Raw genomic sequence first — 13,534 nt, 5'->3', positions numbered from 1 at the left:
GTAAAGTTCAATTGACAGGGAATGTGGTACTCTGCCTGACACCAGAGTGACAGCAGAGGTCCACAGGCACTGACCTGCAGGCAGGGATAATTAAGACTGCCCAGTATTAGGTTTTACCAGCTTGATATGACCTGTGTTTACTTTCCTGGCCTACTCTCCTATGCCTAGAGTCCTGCTCCTTGCTGTCTGCCTGAGGTTGGAGCAAAACTGTGGAGGCAGTCATTGGCTTACTATACAAGCATTAAACTGGGTCCCCAGTTTCATGAGGCTGACATTTCCCTAATGAGAAAACCAAGGCTCAGAGGTAGGAAAGGGCATGTCCAAAGACACAAAGCCAGAAGGCAGGAGACCTAGAACCAAGGACAATGTCCATTAATTCTAGGTCATACCATCTCTACCGTATGTCAAATGCCTCTAACTAAAGCCTTAAGTGAAAAGAAGAAAGGTTTTAAACTTCCATGTGGTCTGGTTTGTCAGACCCACCCCTACCTTATTTGCGCATATGTCTCTCCTCCTGGAGTTCTGAATTCAGTGGATCTGACTGTTCACAGAAGTGATGGCTCTAGTTTTCCTGGATGCTGAGCTGATGGTGATGTTATGTGAACATGACCACAACATAACTTGTCTTTATAAATATCCATTCCTCCCAGGCTTGTGAAACTACTCACTTGAAGTCTGAGCCTGTCTGGCAGGAAGACAGGGACAGGGCAGCTGTAGGTTGGCACAGTTACCCGAGGCTAGTCCATCACAAGCCACCTCACTTACAGGAGGACCAGAGGCTGGTGCAGTGGCTCAGTGCCAGGACTGCTGCCAGCTCCCACCTTGTGACCTGAGATTGCAAGGTGATCTGTGAAAAGAGGCTCCAAAATATCATCAGACATACTCCGAGGGTATGGTTTGCTGTTGTTTAAGTGATTCAGAGAAGGGACATTTATTAAATGTGTTCTGTATTTCTGTGTTCTTTTAAAAGTGTCCTCTTCAATCTCATCTATTCTCACTATTTCCATTTTCTCTCTTTTTAAGGAAACATACACACATTCTTATAGTTATCAGATAAAACATCTTTGTATTAACTTACTTTATGTACATTAGCACCCATGATATTCCTGATACTTGAGAATACAGAAGTGAAAAATTCTATTCATGCAATGGGTGAGCTACGACCTAATTAGAAAGATGAAACCTGATCACACAAGTTAAATAAAGGGCTATTAGAACTATTATCAAGGAATTTGCAAGATGCTACTACTAGTATTCTTGAAAAAGTTATAAGAATCAGTGGACTGTACATAAAAATCATATGTTCAGCAAAAGGCTTTTCTAAGCTGAGTAAGAGTGGGCATACAACACACTCACGGTAGAACAAGTAAAGTCATGAAGAGACCAACATCTAAATAAATCCAGAATAAACTTTTGTTTAGTAGTTGTCATAGTTTGAATAAAGATTCCTAGCAAAAGCAAATGTGATTATTTCTGGAAGAACAGATTTTCTCCTAAGAATTGTTATTTTTGAATAAATGATTGTTATTGTGTAACTAACATTCATTATAGAATAAAGTAATACCATTTTTAAAATGCTTTATATTTTCCCTGGAGCTTCTAGTTGCCTTTATTTTACTTTTGAAGTATGTTTTCTTTGTTATCTTTAGGATTTTTTACAGATATCCCCCAAACTTCTATTTGATAACTTTCTAATGTTAAATACACCAGTTCTTTGTAGCCCCTTCAATACCTCTACTCAAATAATTGACTGGGTAATGGTCATATGGCCAGATGAATGCACACATTTTAATTAATTAATTAACATATATATATCTTTAGTTAATTAATATATCTTTAATTAGTTTTCTGTGTTGTTTTGGATTAGTTATGCACATAAAATAATAAAAAAATCTAACTTAAGTAAAAAAAATATTTGTCACAGAGAGAAATTTGTAGATAGGGAGTACACACCTGATATGTTCCTCAGAGACAAGTTTCCCATCTATCTTATCCATTATTCTCTGCTTATGGCTTTAATTCTCAAGGACAATATGGACCAAGAGGAATGTTGTAGAACAGCTACCATGTCTACATTAGAGCAAATAAAAAATAATTAGAGGGGACTACTCCCTCTTTTAAAGATATCTCCATAAACAGCTTTTATAATGCCTCCAGTACAAATGACTGCTGAGAACATGATCACATGGCCCCTGAGCTGCAAGGGAGGAAATCAAATGTACTTTTAGATAACTGAAATATGTCTAAATAAAAATGTGTCCTATTGTTAAGAAAAAAGGATGACTCCTGGGAAATGTATTTATATCTCTTTCATGTCTAAATATATCTTTACTTTTATCTCACATTTATTTTATGTTTTGGAAAAGTACAGAAGTCCAAGTTGAAAGTCCTTTGTATAAGAATTTGGAAAGCATGTTTCTACCATCATCTAACATTCACTCTTATGATAACTGGTCATTCTTACAGAGATAGACCTGTTTTTAGGCTCTGCAGGATTTTAGTTTTTTACCTTAATGTTTCAAAATTCACAATATTGTTTATTATTTTATTTATCATGTTGGATATTTGATATTGTTCAGTTCTCTAAAATTTTATTCCATTACCTATTTGGATATTTTCTTGCATTCTTTATATTTATCTTTTCCTTCTATAACTTCTATTAGTTGACTAGTAGATTTACTGGATTGCTTCTGAAACTTACCTTTTCTATCATATTAAAATATGATCTCCATTTCTTTTCTATGATACTTTATGTAGTATATCCTGGATTTTTTTTATCAATTATTTTGTCTTGGCAGTAACATTTTTATTAACAAATTTGCTTTCTTGTTCTCTGCCTCTTCCTTTTCTTATTATGCTGTAGATAGTATCAAGTCGTATATGAGGATATTAATATGTGTGCCTCCCCATCCTTGAATATCTCTATTTCCATTGGCAACTTTCTCATTATTTTATATTAGTCAAGTTGAAAGAAACTTTCAAAAACAGGCAAATATAGAGGAAAAAATGAAAAAATTTGGTTGAGATTCTCCAAATTCAGTGCAAACTACGAGTCCACAGATTTCATAATATCAACAAACCCCAAACAATAAACAAAAAGAAACCACATTATGACATAACATAATCAAATTGTTTAAAAAGTGATGACAAATATTTAATGTTGCACTGAGGAATGAGATTATAATAACTATAGATCAGAAAAGATACAAGATATAGCATGGTGAAATGACATTTTAATGTGATAAAAAAAATGGGCAGAAATTTAATCTTTTTTTTTTTCTTGTGATACTAGGAATCGAACGCAGAGGCACTCTACCTTCTAGCTACATCTACCAGTCCTATTTTTTTAATTTTTATTTTGAAACAGGGTCTCATTAGGTTGATGAGAGTCTCACTACTTGCTGGGGCTGTCCTCAAATCTGGGATCTTTCTGTCTCAGTCTCTCAGTACTGGGATTACAGGCATGGGCCACCACACCTGGCAAGATTGAACTTTTAAAAGCAAAAATCAACTATAGTCAATGAATAAAGAAACAATTTTAAATATGAAGACAATGGCTAAAATAAAAATGATGTAAAATCAAGTCATACAAACACTGAAAAAGCTATATTATTAATAAAGCAATTTCAGGATAAGGAAAACCTGAAATATGGAAGGACATTTTACATTAAAAATTAATCAAGAATATATAATAATTCTAAATGTATAAATGGCATTTAACAACAGAGCTTTAAAATATAAAAATAATTTTTAAAAATCAGAGAGTAAATAAAAAATAGAAAACTTCAAAAACAGTTGTAGACTTCACCATTCATCTTGTAGTAGTTAATTAAAATGTATATATAGCAAGAACATAAAAGACAAACAAAAATTAAAACAAATAGTGTTAGTTGACATTTATACAAAAAATGTATGACAGCAGTTACACACATCATTTTCAAGAGCATATAACACATTTACTAATCTAAACTATAAGCTGAGCTCAAACATTTAGAGAGATCAAACTGTTATAGAGTTTGTTCTCTTACTGCACATTTATTAATACTAATATCACAGGTTCACATCAAACTCAGATATTTAGTGAGGCCCTACAAAACTTAGTGAGTCCCTGTTTCTTTTTTTCTTTTCTTTTCTTTTCTTTCTTTTTTTTTTTTTTTTTTTGTGTGTGTGTGGTGATACTGGGGTTCCTGGAAACCCTTCTACCTCCGGGCTACACTCCCAGACCATTTTTATACTTTTTTATTTGAAAACAGGGTCTCTTAAGTCAGCTCTAGGGCGGCTGGCTTCGAACCTGCGCGCTCCTCCTGTCTCCGCCTCCCAAGCACCAGGATTACAAGCGTGCGCCACCACGCCCGGCTGGAGTCCCTGTTTCAAAATAAAGAATAAAAAAATAGAGCTGGGAGTTTAGCTCAGAGGTAGAATGACCCTTGGCTTCATTCCCACGATTCTGTAGTGTTTTTTTTTGTTTGTTTGTTGTTTTTTTTCCGGGTCTGGGGATGGAACCCAGAAGCATTTGACCTCGGAGCTACACCCCCTGCCCTTTTTTTTTTTTTTTTTTTTTTTTGAAACCGGGTCTCACTGAGTTGTGGAGGGCCTCAGTAGCTGAGGCTGTCCGCGAATCGCGACCCTCCAGTCTCAGCCTCCAGAATGCTGGGATTCCAAGCGTGCACGACCACGCCCGGATGAAAGTTTTTAAGTATTTGTTAATTAAACAAGGTACTTCTAATTAATCTATGAATCAAGTAGACATAAGGAATATTATTAGACCTGTTAACTGAATTACATAAAATCACTACATATCTAAAGGTATAGGATATAGCTAAAGCAACAGTTGCAAAGAAATATATTGCTTTAAATGCTTATATTAAAAGACAGTATAAAATTATGTAAGTTCCCTATTAGCAAACTAGAAAAAGTAAATGAAAGTACGTAAAAGGAAGAAAATAACAAAATAAGAATAGAAACTAATAATTTAGAAAAAACACACTCAAGAAAAAAAAAGAAAAATTTGAACCCAAAACTTGGTTCTTAAAAAAGATAAACATGTTGGTAACCCTTCTGTAAATTATTTTTCATAGACTAGCAGATTAATCTTACAGCAAAAATGGAGTATATCCAATGTTAATTTTCTAGTTTTATTCATTTAATTGTGATTACTTGAGATGTTAATATTTAAGGAACTGGGTAGATGTTATACAGAAATTCTGTATTTTATTGCAAATTTTCTGTAAGCCTGGAATTGCATTAAACCAAGAAGAAAGAAATGAGGAAAATTTTAGAGTGATAGGAATTAGAATAGGCTAATGTTTTTAAATTATACAAATTGGATAAGATAGTTGGAGATAATTCCACTTATCTACACAAAGATTAAATGGCATTGAAATGGAGAAACACAATGAAGTCAAAAAGTGGACAGTAAAGAAAGTCACTCGCAGTAAATTCCAGATGAATCAAACTTGTAAGAAATTTTCAACATTTAGAAAGATAGAATCACTTTATGATTTCTGGGTATTAAATAATTTACTAAGATATATAATAGTCTCTGTCCCTTCCTCACACCTATATCATAAAACTAGGGAATTTCATCACACCAAAATTATAAACATTTCCCTATAAGATAGTAAGTAAAGTGAAAGGTAAGCCATAGGCTTATAGAAGATATTTGTTCACATATTAAAATCAAGGTTTAGTATCCATATTATTAAAGGAATCCCTAGAGTCTAAGTACAGTTTTAGGCTTTGACTATTTCTCTTCTTTTCTTTTCTTTTCTTTTTTCTTTTCTTTCCTTTCCTTTCCTTTCCTTTCCTTTCCTTTCCTTTTCTCTTCTCCTTCTCCTTCTCCTCCTTCTCCTTCTCCTTCTCCTTCTCCTTCTCCTTCTCCTTCTCCTTCTCCTTCTCCTTCTCCTCCTCCTCCTCCTCCTCCTCCTCCTCCTCCTCCTCCTCCTCCTCCTCCTCCTTCTTCTTCTTCTTCTCCTTCTTTTTTTTGCGGTTCTGAGGATGAAACCCAGGGACTTTCTACCTCCAGACTACACTCCCAGACCTATTTTCTATGTTTTATTTGGAAACAGGGTCTCTTAAGCCAGTGTGGCTGGCTTCGAACCTGCACTATCCTCCTGTCTCCACCTAAGCATGGGGATTACAAGGGTGCACCACCACGCTCAGCGTCCCAGACCTATTTTATATTTTATTTGGAAGCAGAATTTCACTAAGTTGTTGAGAGCCTAACTTAAATAGCTGAGGCTGGCTTTGAACCTGCATGATTCTCCTTGTCTCAACCTCCCAAGTACTGGGATTACAAGTGTGCACCACCACACCCAATGGATTTGACTATATCTAAAGGTTAAATACTACTAATGTCTACTAACAATTTTTGGAAAATTAACTGTAGTTTAAAATATTATCAGGCATGGTGGCACAAACTTGTAATCACAGTACTTGGGAGGCTGAGACAGGGGGATCATAGGTTTGAATTAACCTCAGCTATTTAGTGTGGCCCTACAAAACTTATTTCAAAATAAAGAATAAAAAAAAAAATAGAGCTGGGAGTGTGGCTCAGAGGTAGAATGCCCCTGGGTTCTATTCCAAGTATTGCAAAAAAAAGAAAGAAAAGAAGAAAGAAAGAAAGAAAGAAAGAAAGAAAGAAAGAAAGAAAGAAAGAAAGAAAGAAAGAAAGAGAAAGAAAGAGAAAGAAAGAGAGAGAGAGAAAAAAAAGGAGAGAGAGAAAGGAAGGAAGGAAGGAAGGAAGGAAGGAAGGAAGGAAGGAAAAACTTCTAGCCTTGTGATCCTCTAAAGAATGAGGATTTGATGAACACATGACAGTAGTTTGGACAAGAAAGACCTCAATGAGGAGACAGACCAGGTGACATAGATGAGAGGTGAAGGAGATAAAGAGGCTTTCTTTCACTGAGCTAACCTCTGAGTGTCACTCAGAATCCATGGTACCAAAGCAAATTAAAATTTAAAATTTACTTTTCACAGTCCACAAAGGTGAATTGATGAAAGAGCAATATCAATGATTATTTGACTGTGCTGGGCATGTAGCTGAGTGGTAGAGAGTGTGCTTAGGATACCTGAGGTCCTGAGTTTGATTCCCAGTACACACACACAATAAATAACAATTTGTAATCAAATTATATATTTATGATTTGTAGCATTTAAACTTTAAGAGTCATGAGTGCCTAAAACATCACTAAGATTTTGAAACATTGCATAATGAATGTCCCCAAATATCCAACTAAATTCTTTATTTTTCTTTTTTCCCCACATTGTTCTATCAGTTGTTTTTTATATATTTCATATATGTGTATTTATTCATAATCACAATATTTTAACTTAGTATTTCTTTTAGTAACATTATACCATAGTTCTTCCTTAGACTAGAGAATAAAGGAAGGTGGAGGGCATGACATAAACAGAAACATTGCCATTTATCCACTTGAATAAAAATCAGAGAGATGAGAAATCACTACTTTATTATCCTTAATTTTTCTGCAATAATTTTTAACAAGCTATTTCAAACACATACACACATTCATATTTATACATGAATTTATATGCATATGTGAGTCCCCAGTTCTTTTTAGGTGGGAAGAAAAAGTGCTTCATAATTAAGTGGAGAAGGCAAATAGGAGAATTAATTCTTCTCATTCATGAACAGAAGGCTATATCCATTCTCAGGTTCTACCAAACTCTGTAGAAGAAGAAAACAAAACCCAAGAGAAGATTAAAAACCACTGGGAGTTGCTTTAACTTTAATGGCACACTAGGGGAGGTGTACAAAGATAAGAGAATCCATCACAGATAAAACTTAACTTTCAATAATGAATCTGTCTATAAGCCACAGGTTAGGATATTTAGCTGTAAATTAAAGTTGGATGTTGACAAGCCCGAGAAATTAAAAACCTACATCAAACAAATGATGTCTGAATCCCCCTCCTTGTAACCCAAGAAGTGTGATCTAGTCAGAGTTGGCATTACAATGGTCTAGCATGGAATTTATTACCCAGAGTACAGGGACATCCAAAAGACCAGTAAAGTTAAATCTAGGTAGGAGTAGCAAGGTCCAGTAAGCCAGGAAGAATGTCTTCAAAAAATGCTGAAGCCATAGCAGCACAATCCGTAATAGCAAAAATATGGAACCAACCCAGATGTCCATCAACAGATGAATGGATAGCAAAACTATGGGAAATACACACAATGAAATTCTATTCAGCCATAAAGAAGAACAAAATTATATCATTTGCAAGAAAATGGAAAGCCCTGGAGAACATGTTAAGTGAGATCAGCCAAGCACAGAAGGAGAAGGTATATATGTTTCCTCTAATACACCCAAACTAGGGAACACAGAGGATACCAGTGGGACTCCAGATAATGGAGGGGAAATATCAGCAAAGTTTGAATGGAAAGATAGGAGAGGAGGAAGGCTGATCTTGATTAATGAGGGTCTACATCTGAATATGTTAAAAATTATGAATATGACATGGTTACCCTGGACAACCATTGATGGGAGGGGGGAAGGGAAAACTGGGGTGGGGGGAGAGGGCACCAAGTATAGTTGAAATGTATACCATTTATGTTCAATAAAAATTTTGTTAAAAAATAAAATAAAATAAGATTCATTTTAAAAAAATGCTAAAGCCAAACCAGAATGAATGGCTAAATGTGGAAGTGACATTCAAGTCAGACAGACAGTGAAGAGCTTTGGATAGGGTCAGAAAGATAGGAACAGATAAAAGAAGTAAGGGGCACTTCTGAGTTGTTACCAAGAAAATATGCTGGTACTTTTAGCTTGCAAGCATGGACTGAAGTAGGAGGCATGGGACATAGAATGTGGGTTTGTTGGCTGTGACACTTTTCTAAGGTTAGAACCAACTAAGTGAGTATAGTGCTATCCTGAGCCACTTTATGTGGGACCTTGGAGAAAAGGGAAAATTTTCCATTTAATATCTGATACTCTGTTTATCATGATGTTTTACATTGATTTGATTTTTTAAAAAAATATTGCATTGAGATACGAATCTTAGTTATTGAGCTATTTGGTGCCCACTTCCAATTGCTCAAGAGCTGAGTGTCTGGTCAGGACCTGTAGAATAAACAGAAGCTGGAGAAATGTTAAATTCACACTTTCTAATTATGATTACATAAGAAAATATTATAACCAAATGAAAACCTAACATGTAAAACCACCTATGACATTTAAACAACACTCCTATTTGTCAGCATTCTTGCAGCCATAATTTAAAGATCTGACTACATCACTTTCTTTTAAAGAAGTTTATTAGAAAGATAGAAATACAGAGGACAGGTACAGCTCCATACCAGACTGGCATGGAGGGGTGACTCGAATGAACACACCTCTGACTACATAACTTAAGAGTAAAGAAAATTTATTCTGTTATGGTTTGGGGCTCAGTTCATATGAAGCTGGGGACCTTAGATCTCAGGTGCAGACAACACATGGGATGGGCTCACATCATGGAGGCCAGAAGAAAGTGAGTGTGAGTAGGGGAGAAGGATCCATATGTCATCTTCAGAACTGTACCCCCAGGGCAGCACCTTCAGCTGTACCCTTCAAGTACCACCCAGGTAAATCCATCACAGTGGATTTATCCACTTCTGGGATCACAGCCCTCATGACTCAATTATATCAACTCTGAATATTAATAAATGAGCTCTTTAGGGGACATTTTATATCCAATTATAACACCACTACAGCACATACAACTGAGTATGGAAGACACTTAGTTATAAAATATGGACTTGTTTTAGTATCCCCACATCCAGGAATGACATAAATATTGTAGTTTGGTCTGCTTGGAAGTAGTCATGAGAGGTAATGATTCCAAGAATGAACCTAGAGTATTTCCAAAACTTCGTTTTTGAAAATTCTTCCAGAGTTTGTAGTTTACCATCTAACGACTTACACTTGGGTACCACTTTATTTTGCAAAGCGCTTTCATCTACATCATAGCTCAAAACATCGCTAAATTCCAGACTTGGCGAGACACTGGCAATCGCTCTGTCGTCAACGGTGTCAGCTGCAGCTCTCTTTGGAGGCTTGCCATTTTCTGCATTATAGGGCACGGAAACTGCAAAAAAGAGGCATGAGTCAAGGCAGAGGGAGCAGAGCAGAAAGAGTGCGCAGCCTCCTGGCTGTGGCACACCATCCCTAACCGTCCTCTATGACCAAGTTTTCCAAATTTTCAACATAACTAACGACTGCACACTGACTGAATGGCAGAAATCAGGATGTGGTATTTCCGGGCTATTGAGTCTTCTGTCACACAATGCTAAGTGTTCATATAAAGTCCTCAAAAACCTTAAATCAGAACATATTTTTCATTCAGGTAAGCCTGGCTTTATATAAAGAATGTGAGGTTTGTCTGTCTGGGAACTTATTCCAGGAATGAACTGGGTAGCAGATCTAGGAATGCTTTTTTTCTTTTTCTTTTTTGTTCATCCTAAGCATCATTTTATGAATGATTTTCAAAAGATGTTATGAATAATTATGAAGAACATGTTTAAAGTCTGCTTTGAAATAGAAGTCTCAATATTAGGTATTGAACCCAGGAACATTCTACTTCTAAGCTCACTCTCAGCCCTATTTTTTATTCATTTTGAGACAAGGTCTCACTAAGTTGTGAAAGGCCTCACTAAGTGGCTGGGGCTGGCCTTGAACCTGGCTGCAGGGGAATAAACACAACCCCTGTAGAGCCTACATGGTATCTCACACCCCTCCAAGGTCAACAGGTGCACATCATACAGTCATTCTGCTTCTTGCATTCATTTTTATTGTCTTGTTTCATTCTTAACTCGTGTTTATTGCCTAACATTCCTTATTGCACTATGTTCTGAAACTGAGTATTTGTTTGCTTAAAGAAAAGGGGTGGATATTGGTCCTCTATGGGAAATATAGTTGGCAAAAATTTTCTCCCATTCTTTTGGCCCTCTGTTGAGGTTCTTGCTAGTTTCCTTTGCTGTACAGAAACTCTTCAGTTTAATACAATCCCAGGTATAGATCCACCTTTTAGTTTCTTGTGCCTTTGGGGTCTTGTTCAGAAAGTTTTTACTTGTGCCTATGTGTTGTAGTGTTGGACCTGTGCCCTCTTCAAGGAACTTCAAAAGGTCCACAGTCTAATTTCCAAGTCTTTGATCCATCTTGAATTGACCATTGTGCAGGGTGAGAAAGTAGGGTTTATTTAAAATTTTCTGCATATGGTTAACCAGTTTTGCCAACACCATTTGAACTCAAGAAAATCAGCACTAAGAAAACAACTCAATCAAAAATTGAGCAAGCGAACTAAATAGACACTTCACAAAAGAAGAAAATTAAATAGACAATAAATGTATAAAAACGTTCAACATCATTAGCAATCAGAGAGATGCAAATCAAAACTACCTTGAGATTTCATCTAATTCCAACTAGAATGGCAATCATTAAAAACACAAACAAAGCCGGGTATGGTGGCACAGGCTTGTAATCCCAGCATTCTGAAGGCTGGGACTGGGGGATCATGGTTCGTGGACAGCCTCAGCTACTTAGTGAGGCCCTCCACAACTTAGTATGACCCTGTTTCAAAATAAAGAATAAAAAAAATAGGGCAGGAGGTGTAGCTCGGAGGTCAAATGCCCTTGGATTCCATCCTCACACCTGCAAACACAAACACACACACAACAACAACAACAAATACTGGAGAGGATGTGGAGAGTGGGAACTGTAATACATTGTTGGTAGGGTTGAAAATTAGTGCAACCACTTTGGAAAACAGAATGGAGAATCCTCAGAAGAATAAGAAGAAACCTACCATATGATCCACCAATACCACTATTGGGTATCTACTCAAAAGAATGAAAACCAAACTACCAAACGAATGCATGCATATCTTTGTTCATAGCCTCACAATTCACAATTTTCAAACCATGGAACCAGCCAAGATGCTCATCAACAGATGAATAGATTATGAAACTATGGGATATATACACAATGGAATTTTACTCAGCCATTAAGAAGAACACAATTATATTATTTACAGGGAAATGGATGGAACTGGAGAATATTATGCTAAGTGAGATTAGTCAGTCACAAAAATAAGAAATTGGATGCTCTCCCTAATATGTGGAAGCTAGGGAGAAAATGGGTCATCGTAGGAACTCTAGACGAAGAATGAGAAACTATAGATGAGCAAATAAGGTGACCTACTGAGGGGGATGGAAGAGAGGAGGAAAATCCCCTAATGTACATGATGTACATTCACAAACATATCAAAGTCAATCACTAAGCTAACAGGAGAAGGAGGGAGGGAAAAGGGAATGGGAGATGAATTGGGTAAGGGCTAATTGAGTGATGTGTGAATTTATGCCTCTACCATCATGTACTCCATTAAGATATATGAATACAATGCACCAATAAAAAAAATTAAAAAAATAAAAAGGAGTGGAAACCTTTCCAATGAAAATTTCTTTGATGAAAAAGACTCACTGTGCAACATGTCTATGAACATAGCCTAATAGACTTGCATGGAAAAAAACTTTTTTATAGTCCAATTTTTACTAACATGTAGTAATCGTATGAATGTATGTGTATGACATGGTATTTTCACACATGTATACAGCAAGTACTATTATATTGGCGTAATTAGCATTTCCATCTCCTTATTCTTCCTCCTCCTCCTCCTCCTCCTCCTCCTCCTCCTCCTCCTCCTCCTCCTCCTCCTCCTCCTCTTTCTTCTTTTTTTTGGTGGTACTGGGGTTCCTGGAAGCCCTTCTACCTCCAGGCTACACTCCCAGACCCATTATATATATTTTTTTATTTGGAAAAGGGTCTCTTAAGCCAGCAAGACTGGCTTCAAACCAGCGTGATCCTCCTATTTCCGCCTCCCAAGAGCAGGATTACAAGCGTGCGCCACCATGCCCAACATCCTTATTACTTCTTAATAGTGGGAGCCTTTGAGTTCCTCTCTTCTAGATCTTTGTAAAATATAGAATAAGTTATTGTTATCATCTTCTCATTGGAGTGTGAAATGCTAAAGCTTATTCCATCTAACTAAAAGGGTTGTGGTACGTATTATCCAGCCTCCCTCTATTCTTACTCCCTCCACCCCACTATTCTTGATCGCCATAATAATTCTATATTTAAATCAACTTTTTGTTAGCCCTGGTATATGACAGAATATGCTGTATTTGTTTTTCTGTGTCTGGCTTGTTTTTCATTACAGTGTTCTCCAGTTTTGCCCATTTTGTTAAAAATGGCAAGATATTCCGGGCATGGTGGTGCACAGTTCTTATTTTAGTACTTTAGACAGGAGGATTGCAGGTTTGGGTACAGTCTTAGCACTGTAGCAAGACTCTCAGAAACCTAGTAAGAATCTGTTTCAAAGTAAAAAATAAAAAATGCTGGGAATGTCGCTTGAAGGTAGAATGCACCTGGGTTCAGTCCCAGTAACCTCCCCACAAAGACAGGATTCTACATCATCTACTGATGTGCACTGAGGCAATTCTATATCTTGGTTACTATATAGTGCTGCTATAAAGATGG

This window comes from Muscardinus avellanarius, assembly GCF_963383645.1.
Source record: "Muscardinus avellanarius genome assembly, chromosome: 4".
In the NCBI taxonomy this organism is placed as follows: domain Eukaryota; kingdom Metazoa; phylum Chordata; class Mammalia; order Rodentia; family Gliridae; genus Muscardinus; species Muscardinus avellanarius.
Note: the sequence above shows the minus strand (reverse complement) of the source record.